Source organism: Pungitius pungitius, chromosome 14 (genome assembly GCF_949316345.1).
Source record: "Pungitius pungitius chromosome 14, fPunPun2.1, whole genome shotgun sequence".
NCBI classification, from domain to species: Eukaryota; Metazoa; Chordata; class Actinopteri; order Perciformes; family Gasterosteidae; genus Pungitius; species Pungitius pungitius.
The window spans coordinates 5,759,318-5,771,833 of NC_084913.1; positions in this window are offsets into that span (position 1 = coordinate 5,759,318).

The window sequence follows — 12,516 nt, forward strand, 5'->3', positions numbered from 1 at the left end:
GTGAGAGTGTGTGTGCGTGCCCACATGTGTTCGGGCTCCATTCAGCCGCCGAAGGCCCTTTGAATCAAGCGTGTCTGTTTTTTTTTTTTAAGTGATGCTCTTTTAAAAAGGCACCAGACTTGTTAGTGACACGCAATTAACTTCCTGGGTTTTTGGCTTGATGCAATGGGCACGCTCCTTGTTTTGGACATTAGAAAACTGTGACAGTGGGGTTTATTGCCAGGATATTCCATTTTTTACTGTATCTGATTTGACTAAAGTCTAAGTGCAGAAACTTTTAATTTGAGAACAACCACCTGAAATTCTACAATATCGCTTCCGTCATTTTCATCTAATTTACTTGTGTCTTGCTCTTTTTCCTCACTTCACCCCCCTGCCTCTTTCTTTCTTTCATTACAGACACACACACACACACACACACACTTACACACACACACACACACGTACACACACCAGTCCGGGGCTCAGGTGGGCGATTATGGACACACATTAAACCTTAATTCACATATGGCTGGATCTGAATACTGATGAGGAGATCTGCTCCTGTGGCACATCATCATCATGATGCGGCTGCTGCAGGTCTCGCCGTCACGTTTAGGTGCCGCGGTGAGTTCCCTCTCCGCAGAAATGCAGCATCCCCAAACGTTTGAGAGTTAATATCAGGAGACTTCAGTAAGATGCTCAAAAGAGTCTGTGTTTTTGTTTGTGGATTTATTCTGTCTTTGTGTTGCGATGTGAAACATTCAGCCTTATTTCATAGCATCATTCTTCAGATGGCACCCATTGGAATAACAATTAACATGGATCTGTGTGAACAGGGGGATGAACTACAGTAAGTCCCTCAAAACGTCTTGTTTGTTTTAAGGCATCTTGACAAATTGTTAACTTAGTGAGTTTTGAATTATTAGCTTTGCTTGTTCTGTTAACATTTCAAACTTGAACACGCATTGTCATTAGATTATTATTTATCTTTTCCACTTCGTTGTTTCGCAGAGGCTCTTAAAAGCACTTTGTGACACTTTTATCAGAACAGTTGTGTAGCTATATAAACTACACAACTGTGTACTGAAAAGCACTTTAGTTGTATAACTGCCATCATTACTCTTTTATTATTTAAATCTAAATGATGTCTAGGCTGCTAATATGCAATTCAGTTGCATAATGTAATAAATTGCTCAGCCAATCTTTCTTCTACCTTTCAAACACAGAGGTTATTCAGGGGGATTTGTATGAGGCATGGGAACAGTTTAAAAATGTCATAAAATGTCAACAAATAAACACAAACGGACACAAATAATGAAAGACCAGTAAAAGTTCCATTTCATATGATTCCTCGGGATGGTTCTACTTCAGTCCTTTAGTGCATCACAACACCTGAATGAGTGAATCTAAACACTGACACCCAGTGTTTAGTAATAATAACCAGTTCTTCATAAGAAGGGAGCGCAGACTACTGGACCGTGAAAGGGAAAGTGCACTCGGTCAGGCTCTCGCATGGTGCTCCTCAGTCCGAAGGGCCTCTCTGAGCACCTTTGTCATTGATATCATTCTTTGTCTCACTTTTCGTGTCTCCGAGAGGCTTGGGCCTGCTGAGGGCGGCATTAAATATCAATACATGTTTACGAGGGCCAATAAATACTCGGTACAGGGAAGAGACTCTGAAAGAGAAAACTGAGATGGAAAGTGGGGCGGTGGAGAAAGGGCAAGCGAAAAGGCAGAAAAAAGCAGCTGTTTGCAGCTGTTGCTGGTTGGGATTCTGTCTGACAACTTCCACCATGTGGACTTTTAGAACCTACATCTTTCATTTTCAGCCTTAACTAATGACTTAATTTATGGTTGGCAATGTGCACTAGCGCTGAAGAGTACAGAGCATCCTTTTTCTTTTTCTTCCCTTTGCTTCATTTTCCAAGTAATCTATTATTCATGATTTGTTAAATCCTAAAAACCTTTTAAAGGTCCCACAGTAATGTAGCGCTGTGGAGGCAGGGACCGCATCATCTCAAACAAAACCTCCCGTAAAAGTACAGCTCTAGTGACTGCTCGGCAGTATATTTGCCGATGGGGGGGTGGGGGGGGGCGGGGGACCGTGGGCCTTTAAAAGATTAACCCCCGAGCCCTCAAAAGGCAAAGGGGCCGTGAGCGCCAGGCGGGGCCGCGAGTGGGCCGCTCGCTGGTTAAACATTGGCCGTCTCGGGGTCCCCCGTCATTGTCTAGTTAGCACTTCCACCCCGGGCCCCCGTTAGCATCGCAGACGCATATCTTGGCAGCAGGAGTGGGCCGACACAAAAGCCTGTCGGTGCCCGAAAGGCAGAGATGGAGATGTATGGCTCCAGGGTGGGGTACACGCCACGTGGGGCCGTAAAGCCCAAAGCGGGACAGATTGGACAGCACAGCGTCCTTACCGGCCCACTCCCCCACCCCCCCTTTCAATCCTCCTCCTGTGCGTCTCTGAGTGTGACAGTGACAAACGGGACGCACGGCCTTCCAGAACAACAAACGGACACGGCCTCATTTACCCAATGTGGGCGAGGGCAGGCCGAAAGGAGGCGCCATCCCATTAGAGCCTGGGCTCAATGCTGATGGAGCGGGCGGTATATGGCAGGGAGGGGGGGGGGGGCATCTCACTAGTGCAAAGGGCCACTCGACCAGGGTTGTTTTGTTTTTCTCCAAAAAAAAAAAGTGTCATAAAAAACTCTCTTTAATTGGTGCTCCATAAAATTAGCATCTCCAAGCTGATTAGATTTCCTCTCCCCTCAGTAACCATTGTGCCTCTCGGTGACCCCGTCGCTGCCATTCAACTCCGGCCCTTTCACAACTTTATTGGGCATCAGAGAAAGAAGGAACTCATGTAAGATTTTGCCCTTTGCCCCCCCACTCCTCCTCCCCACATTCTAGTTAACCAAGTCTGTCGTCCCTCCGAAACCATTCACCCCTCTGCTGGGCCACGGAGGAGCCGACTCATAATGCATTGAATGTTATGCTAAACTGGCCAGAAGGGATGCCTTCAGTGCCATTTCACTTTCCCGCTTGGAATCTGTGCCTCACTTCCAGTGGAAACTGTTTTATTGTTTATTTATGGTCCCCCCCCCCCCCCCCGAAAACCTAACTTCAGCAGCAGCTATTTGAATAACCATGGGTGCTAGCGATTGTAAAGGCGCCTAAATAGATCTTCCACACTTCCTGAATGTGGAGTCATTGTGTCTTGAGAAATGGAGCAGGACAAGCAAAGTCCCCCCCCCCCCCCGGCCCCCCCTGCATAACCCTGTTTAAAGGCATAATAAAATAATAATAATCCCATTAACTTTGAATGGCAAGTCTGGATAATCAGTGGGAAACGGCGTTGAGATCGGGGGATTTGTGATGCCTCGACTTCTTCATGGTCTTCATGGTGTAATTTGGTGTTACTTCCTACGATGTGGACTGTCATCCTGCGCGAGTGATGCATGACGAGATGGCGTTATTTCCGTTTACCGGATGCTCGATAAAGACACAAAGTGCGTGTTAACACACTCAATCTAGAAACGAAGAAACATCGAGTACTCAAGAGTAATTAAATCTGATTTCGGACGACAACAGTGACATTAACCATTTCAGCTCTAGTAAATTTACTCTCAATCATCAAGGGAAACGTGCTCTCTATCAAGGTCGGGTTTTTAACCTGTACAGCGATAGCCACCTCAGAGTGTGACCTGTGTGTCAGTCAGCAGTGGGAGGGCTACACCAAGTTGTTAGGGAGGTGGTGGTGGTGGTGATGGTGGTGATGGTGGGGGCGTGGTGGAGATACGCATACCGCGGGGAAAGTGAGGGTTAAAAGACTGGGAACGTACCAGGGACATTGTGATGCAAAGGGCACGGGAGGGTTAAACCAGGTTCTACTCGGCCCCTTGAACCCGGGGGTCCCTTTGATGCCGGGGGCCTCCGGGACGTGGGCCTCCGAGGGGGCTCCGTGTGGCGCGGCCCTGGGACCAGACCACTGCCAGGCACTGCGGGATTTAGGAGACGTGCCTTTGTCCACCCCAAAGAAAATGTACGTGGTGTTGGGTGGGGCCCGGGGGGGGGGGGGGCAAAGGTCACACGCAGGGAGCACGGGGAGAGAGGGGCGAGATCTAAAAACAAACACAGCACACCCTCAGTCACCGGTTGGTCACATGATGCATGGTTTGGCTGGTTTTGCTCTGCTGATCCACTCGGCTCGCCCCCCCCCCCCCCCCCCCCCCCCACCCACCCCAGCCACCGAGAGACAGGACCTCGATATCACAAGTGAATCTCGCAGTTAAAACAACGTCGAAAGGCAGGACGGATAAGGGATCAGAACCCCAGATCGGTGCCGGCGCTGCGGCCGTGTGTTGCTTGAGCTCCTCTGCGCGTGCTGTGGCGTCGCAGCAGTTAAGTCCTTCTCGGGAAGAGAAGACCTTCTCACAGTGTGTCCTGATGGAGGTCAGTATAGGAGTTAAGAGAGAGAATAACTGCACACATATAACCACTTTACGTGGATTGGTCTTCATGTTCCACATATTTGAAATGTACTTCCTTAGTTAGTTGAGTTCTGCTGCGTACACTCCTCAGTCTGTTCCTATGACCACATCATTTGAAAACCAAAAAACCACAGATTTAAATCAGCTTAGAAGAATTTTCTCACCAGATAATAAGGTTGGCAGTCGAGAAGAGGGAGAAATTGAGGTGAGAGATCTTGAAAAAGCTGCATCTACAGTAAATGAAGGTACAGCACCTCTGATGATTCTACGTTAAGGTGAGCCTCTTGAGTGTCATATTCTACTGTTCCCGCCCCTTTCACTCTTTAGGCTCTGTGCACATCTGTTATTCTCCGCTCATTAAAACACGTCTTCCAGAGGCAATCCTCACGATCAAGCCCCTCGGGTTGAGAAGGAACACATTTTTAGGGAGTCATTGCGCCCACTAGTGTCTGTGGAGAGCATTCGATGAACCCGTTTCCATTGTTTTGATGAACTATGCGGTGGAGAAAGCTGATGAGGCACATTTGGTTGTCAAGTTGAGAGGCAGGCGCGTGGTTACATGAGAGCGGTGTGGCCTCTGGATACCTGACAAGCCCCCGGCCCATCCCGGCTGGTTTGTGGAGGAACGATGGGAGAAAACTGCAAATAAAATATCATTCTGCGGCTGAAAGATCCAATTCAGTTTTCCTTCCACTTAAATAAAATGTTGAGACAAATCACACAGCATTAATTGGGCCGTTAGGGATTAAGAAATCCCACTTGTATTTTCCTCACAGACTGTCCGTCACCTTATCATAGCTCTCTAAACCTGCCGCTCTAAAGCTCCCCAACTCAACATCATGGGGTTGGAGGAAGAACACCACACACACACACACACACTCACACACACACACACACTCTCTCTCGCTCTCTGAAAAGTCACTTAATTCTGCTGGCACTTTATCGAGTGAATAGAAGACATGATGAAGAAGAAGAGCTCCAGGGGCTCACGGTTGTGTTAACGCTGTCCTTCCTTTTCCCGCCTTTCATACTAAATGAAGAATGCTTTAAATGCACAGGGATATAGATTTGACTTCATAGTCCATCAGCAGCAAGGCATATTATCAAAAGTATACCACACACACACACACACACACGTTTTCTAGCATAGGTCACCGGCCGGGGGCCGCCTTGAAAAAGGCCCGACGGGAAAAGTTCCTGATTCATTTGTTGTGTCATTTTTCTTCTCCAGTGTTCATCTCATGTACAGTCGTGTGCCCCCATCGCCCCGCTAAGCAATGTCACCGTGACTTTGCAGAAGCTCCCTCCTACCCCGGCGTCCCCTATTTTATGGTGCGTTTACAGGCCAACAAACGTTACACGCTGCTTTCAATGACCTCAAGCTGCTGGACTGGAGAAAGAGAGAGAGAGAGAGAGAGAGAGAGAGAGGTTGGAGGTGACGTACAGCGCCTGAGAGAGTTAATTGGACTTCACAAGAGTAATTGCATCTTGTGTGTGTGTGTGTGTGTGTGTGTGTGTGTGTGTCTTGTCAACATACAGACTTGTTCAAGGCTAACATGCGATAAAGCACATGAGGAAGATGGATCTTGCACTGACAGGGGGAGCTGTGGACCTCCTTCCCAGGAAGACAATGTTGATACCAAGCGTCTCCCTGTGGGGGGGGGGGGGGGGGGGGAGGGGGGGGGGCTGTTTCACCTGCAGTGTGTGTCACAGAGGGGGAGGAGGGGGAGTCGTCAGCATCCTTGTGAGAACCGAAGGCATGGCACAGTATGTGTGTACGAAAGAAAAAAGGTTTTCAGTAACCGTGACGACACCGTGTTTCCAAACAGGGTTTAAAAAAAGCAGGAAAAGAAGCATATTTATGTCTTCTTTTCTAAGCTTTGTCGTGAATTTCAGGATAAGGACACAAAAGGAACACGGGGAAAAGTCAATAATTTGGTCCGAGACGCATGCAGAAGACAGCTTTAGTTAATAAGATAAATAAGAAATAGCAACCTCTTGTCTGTATGTTAAATCAGTTGGATGCTTTCTGCAACCTGCCACAGGCCACCTAATCTTACACTCTGCACGTTAAATCAAGGCAGGTTAGCCTAGCTTAGCATTGAGGCTGTATGCAGGGGGAATAACTTAGAACAACAAAGCCAAAAAGATTTCTAGTATTTCCCAAAATGATGATGGCTTGAAGTGATGTTGAGGTATCAGCTTTTCAACCCTGCATTGCTATGAGTGAAGGCTGAATTAGGCTTTATTAGCTTCCTATTGAGCTTGAAGTCCAGCACAGAAATGCCTTAAAGGGGGTTCAGCCTCCCTGGTGTGAGGAACACCGGGACACACATAAAAAGACCCCTCACTTTCACTCCACTTTATACGGCTTATGGTCTTTTACTCCTCCGGTGCACCATCAGAACTCTTTAAAGACCACAGCGGGAACATGTTGGTTGAAACCAATTTAAATCCAACACACGACATCACAGAAAAATTGCTCACTTCAGGGTGAAAGGAGCGACAGGGAGGAGTGTTGGAAATCAAAGAGTTTTTCGTGGAATCACCGGAGAAAGGAGGGGAGATGGAGCAGTCGGGTGTGAGTCGGGTGGCCATGTACTGCTTCTAGAGGAACACTGTTCTGCTTTCATCTTCCACCTCATTGGCTCAGTATCTCTCCACCATTCTCTACATAGGACTGTGGAAACCCTAAACTAAACATCACGGGCATTTTGACAGTTTAAGCGGTAGACCGTTTGTTCTCTCCGTGTCACATGACAACATCTTTTGACTGATGTCCAAACGATCAGATCGCAGTGAATGAGCCCCGGGCTTTGAATACAACGAGTTGCTAGTGCTCATATCAAAGCTGAACAGCGTGTCTCTGGGATCTCAATGTGTTGTTCTCGGATTGTTGCGAGACATTGTGCGTATGAAACACATCAGTCCACGCACTAAGATGCACGTGGACAAAACCAGACGACTTCTCCAGGGAGGAAAAGATGGAGCGCAAGAGATTTTTTTGTACCTGAAAGAGCGTAATTTATTGATTGATTCATTTTACATTGTAAAATGATTTATTTTACATTGTAAAATAAATCAACCAGCACCTGCAGCATGACACAGCAGCGCCTCCTCAGGAAGGCTTTGAGCCTAACGGGCATTTCATGTAGGACAAGTACAAGTAACATACTAAATTGCTGAAGGCCTTGCCCTTCAATGGAGCTAAAATACCCTCGTACAGGGTAGATCAAGAAGGGTAATAGTCCTTCGAGGTAATGTTTTCCCCGGCGTAAGTTCGCTTGAATGTGTGATTTTAAGCACGGAGGCTGTGCAGAGAATGTGATATGTGTCCCGGATCAAGGCAGCGGAGCCGAAATAGTCCGTGATAGAAGATTACTGGGAATTACTAAAATACACGCGGATTTGTCGAACAACACTGAGCTTGCAGGCTGCCAAAGGAACACGTGTTGGTCTTTGATGATTTAAAAGAATGGGTTTTATTTCCTCTAATGCAAGAAACGAAGCTCCTGGGGGCAGCTAAGCGTTTGGTTCAGGTGGGAATCAGTCCAATCTGCTGCAAGGGGCTTCTGGCACAGAAACCAACCTTTTTGTTAGAAAATATGAGGGGCACCGTCCTGTTACTTTGGGGAAATCTATAAAAAGGTATAGATGAACAGCAGAATCGCACGAGATTGTGTCATTTTCAATCCGCATTAAAGGCCGAAATAGTCCCTCCTCTTTAATATTTCATTTCTATTTCACTGTTATAACACAGATTCATAAATGAAAGGGAGGGGAAAGGATGTTAACCCTTAATTGATGGATTTACCAAGTGAATGGCATCTGGACAAGGAACAATTCACCTGGGAATGGTTGAGGTATTTGTCAGGGAACACAAACCAGCTAAACAGGCTCTATTGGTGACAACAGCACCTCACTGGTCGATTTGTGCCGCGAGCCTTTATCAGCCTGCAGCAAACTGTCCCGCTGGGTCTCCAAGGTGATGAGAGGGAGAATTGCGGTGCCCACAAAAGGCCGTGGGCGCGATTGGATCCCGAAGGGAGCGTTGTGGAGGAGGCGAAGTTGAGCGTAATGTGCCGACACCGAGCGAAATTAAAAACAAAAAACAAAAAGGAACAGGTTGAAAAAACAAGCGGCGCTTACCGCCTTCCTAACATTCTCATACCTTTAATGATAAACATGAAATACCATTTCACGCTTCACTGGTCTTTGCAGGATGAACACACAGTCATCAACCCCACGAGAGGCACTGAAGCCATCAAGTGGTGACATCATGCACGACAGTTGCAGGCAGGCTGAGACAGATCACTGCCGTCCTGAAGCTAAGTACACTTGCACTAACACATTTGTTCTAATGTCTTTTTTTTTTTTACAATTTCTTGGATTTGTTAGAGTTTCTGAGTTAATTAACTTCCTCGGTGGAGGTTATTTTTTCTGGGTTTGGTTTGTTTGCCTGTACGCTCGTCGGGATAATGGAAAAAAGGTGGCACGGGCTAAAAAAGCTGCGATTCAATTTGAAGTGAATCTGAATCACCGGGCGGATGCAGTCATTACATCCTTTAAGTTATTCCAGTTTTTAATTCATTTTTGGCAACTTGCTGCCATTGCAGCAACACCATTAACATCTCATCACATTATAACGTGCATCATAATCGGTTTTGTTCTCCTGGGGGCAATATATGCATCTTTTAGCTGTGAAATAGTTTGCCATGTTCACAAGCGCTAAACATCCTGATATGTGTTGTGTTGCCATGGAAAAGGTGTCAGATGCTCAAACTCAATAGATACTTTGAGCTGTAATACAGAATGACTTCTGGTAACCGGTAAAGTTTATTAAAGGACTGTTGCAAGAACCGAGCAGCTCACAAAACGATAAAAACAAAGCTGATCCTAACCCCCACACACCCACACACACCCACACACTCACACTTAATAGTGGCCCTGTCGCTGCTCCTTTGTTATCTTGTGTGTCTCGGGGTCCGAGTCGGGTCAAATTGGCTGCTGTGTAACACTCTCTGGAGCTCGGAGAGGTCAGGCCAGTCGGTGGTTTATTAGCGGCCGCCATGCTCCACCGAGGATCCGTGCAACCTCCTTCCATCTCCAGCTCGCTCTGTCTCTCTTTGTCAAAGCAGGACCTGACTGGACTCAGGAGGCAGAGAGCGAAGAACCAGGCAGCCGTTCTCTGCAGCGTGCAGCGTTCAATAATGCAACGGCTCAAGGCCTGTGTGATAACAGGAGTGGTTCCCACGGCGTTGAACTACACCCAAGAAAACAACGAGGTCCTCCCGTTTACGGAGATGGGGATGGGAGGAGTCCCGCAGGCTCTCCCAGTGATGGGCTACTGGTGATGGATGAGGTGAGCCCGACTCAAAGGCTAAAAAAAAGGAAGCTTTCATTCCAGAGCCGCTCCAGATGCAAACTCCACGCAACCGACGCCGCTTTTTAGAAGCAATCAGTGGGCTGCAGCCGCCGCTGCACGAGGAGACTTCAGCAGAGGCTCACCGGCTCCTGCATCCAAATGATGAAAAAAGAAACGCAGGGGGAGAGAGGGTGGAGAATGATCAGGACCATCATGTTTTTAAAAAAGTCTCTCTGTCCCTGTCTCTCTTGCCCCCCAGTAGGTCAGCCGGTACGCCCCTGTTAAATATTGATGGAAACGTCCTGCTATTTGCCTGCATTATGCATGCCGTTGATCTTCACTCATATGCCTTCGGGTTGTGTTTTTTCCTCAATAGATACTTTAATTTCCCTTTCGAGCACTGAAATTCTCCGGCGCAGTTCAGCCGTTGATGCAATATTGTGCTCGCATCCCACTCACTGTAGGTCATGTTGACATTTCCCTCAAGGGCTCACGCTGCACAGTTGCAAAAGGTGTGAGCGTGCGACCGGGGTGTTAAACGATGGTGGCTGTTACCAAAAGGCCTCTATGTAGTCGCTGACCTTTGAGGGTTAAGCTCGCCCGCTGGCGCCGCATTCTCAAAATCAGTCCCATTTAATCAGTGACACATTCACACACTCACGTAACGACCTGAACAAAGACGGAACACGCTGCCCGCGGCACAGTTACACACTCGACACACGCCAGTAGCTCATCAGCATGCCGTCTTTAGCCTCACAGCCGTATAAAAGAGGGTCCAATAAACTTCAGGGATACACACTTTGGGACGATGAAAGTGTCCAAAGAGACAGTCGTTCAGCCGTTTGATTAAATGTTTGGCACCGCATTTAGCAATAAGACAATAAATCTTTGCACTGCGTATAACAAACATTTGCGTCCACCGGGGGCTGTGGAGCATTTTTTTTACGTGATGAGTTGTGGATTTGAGGTCACTCGTGTGGACACAAATAAATGTGTCCATTTCAGTAATTGCTTGAGAAAAGCGGAGACGTATTAAAACTAAAACACTGTTTACTTCAAACGTACACATCATAAAATTGTTGCTCTGTACTCTTCTCCCCCCTCTTCACATCCCCGTCGTGACTGGCATTGCACATTTCTGTAAACCACGGGTACGTCGCTTTGTGGAGCCGTGTTCCACCGACACGTTTCACATTCACCGCCTCAAACAACACCAGCAGAAAAATAACTATTGGTAGGAATTAGCATACGTTTGATTCCTCGTGTTCATACCTCTCAACACTCAATAACAGTCGCAACAACAACATTCAGCATATCAGCAGTGGTGGGAGTCCCTTCACTCCTCTGCCCTTGGTTCCCGGGGTCTGAACTCTCGTGATTGTTGGATGTGAGCAGCTGGCAGAGTGTTAAGACGGATGAAAGAGGGATGACAGCGGGGCGTATCAAACGCCGGTCTAATGAGCCATCTGCAGAGGCGCGCCCCCCCCCCCCGCGGAGGCCACTCTGACCGACTCGCTCCGGGAATGAAAGAGGCGACGCCCGCGAACCACATGCGCGCCTGTTTCTTGGGGTTGACGTCGTCGTGTGACAAACGAAAACGCGCTTTCCTCCGTGCAGCTAATGTTATTCGTTGTTATGAGCCATGAACATTTAAAGCATTTGTCTCTGCTGGGAGCTTCAGCGACACACAAATTGAATACGAGTCCGGGAAGATAATTACTTTGTCTGTTTTGTGTGAATGTAACGATCAAATAAATACTATTACTTTCAATGAGTCTTTAGGGAGTGCATCTTACATTTTAACTAAACCAACAGTGTGCAACACGTAGGGAGATCTATTGGCTTCAAATGAATAATATTATATAATATGAATTGTCATGTTATATCAAAGCCAGCCACTGTGTTTCTACAGTAACCCAGAAACAACATACTTCTGCCTCCAGACATTTGTTTCTGGTCTCCGGGGCCAAAAATCACACCCAAAGAACCCTCTGCTGGTCTTGTGGGGCAGCGGTATTTTATATCACAGGATTCCAGTTGTCCCGATTGGACTCACTTTGAGAGAAGAAAGGAACGCGTCAAAAATAATGGCTCGTCGTTATTTCTTTTGGGTGCGCAGCTATAAAAATTGAATTTCTTTTTTTATTATACCCTATATTCTTCCCATTCAGCTCTTTCACAGAGCCCCTCATAGAGAACATCCATCAGCATAGGGAAGGCAGGCTTACAACCCACTGCCAAAGAACCGTCCCACCATTACGGTCCCTCTGGGGTACTGAACTGACCGAACGGGAGAGAGACGGAAAGGCAATTGGTTCTGAATCCACCTGCAGGGCCTCGTGTCCTGGTCCATCCGAACCGTGCGCTCTTCAGTGACTGACATGCAGGTCACCGACTCCGTGTGCGTGACGGGGCAGTGGGCCTCGCCGTGAAGCCTCCAGTTTGTTCCCCAAGCACCAATTCAGAGGTTGTGGTTAAAGATGAATGAGTGTGATTAAACGCCGATGCTTAAAATCGTCGACTCAAAGCCATGGCCGCCGCGCATCGTGTGGGCTGCAGAGGCAGAAGAAAAAAAAGGTTGTTCTCGCAGCGAGGCGCGACGAACGGGACGAAAGGCTTTGCGCTGATGCGTAGCCGAACACTTAGTGGAATCACAGGGCTCGGCGTCAAGAGCAC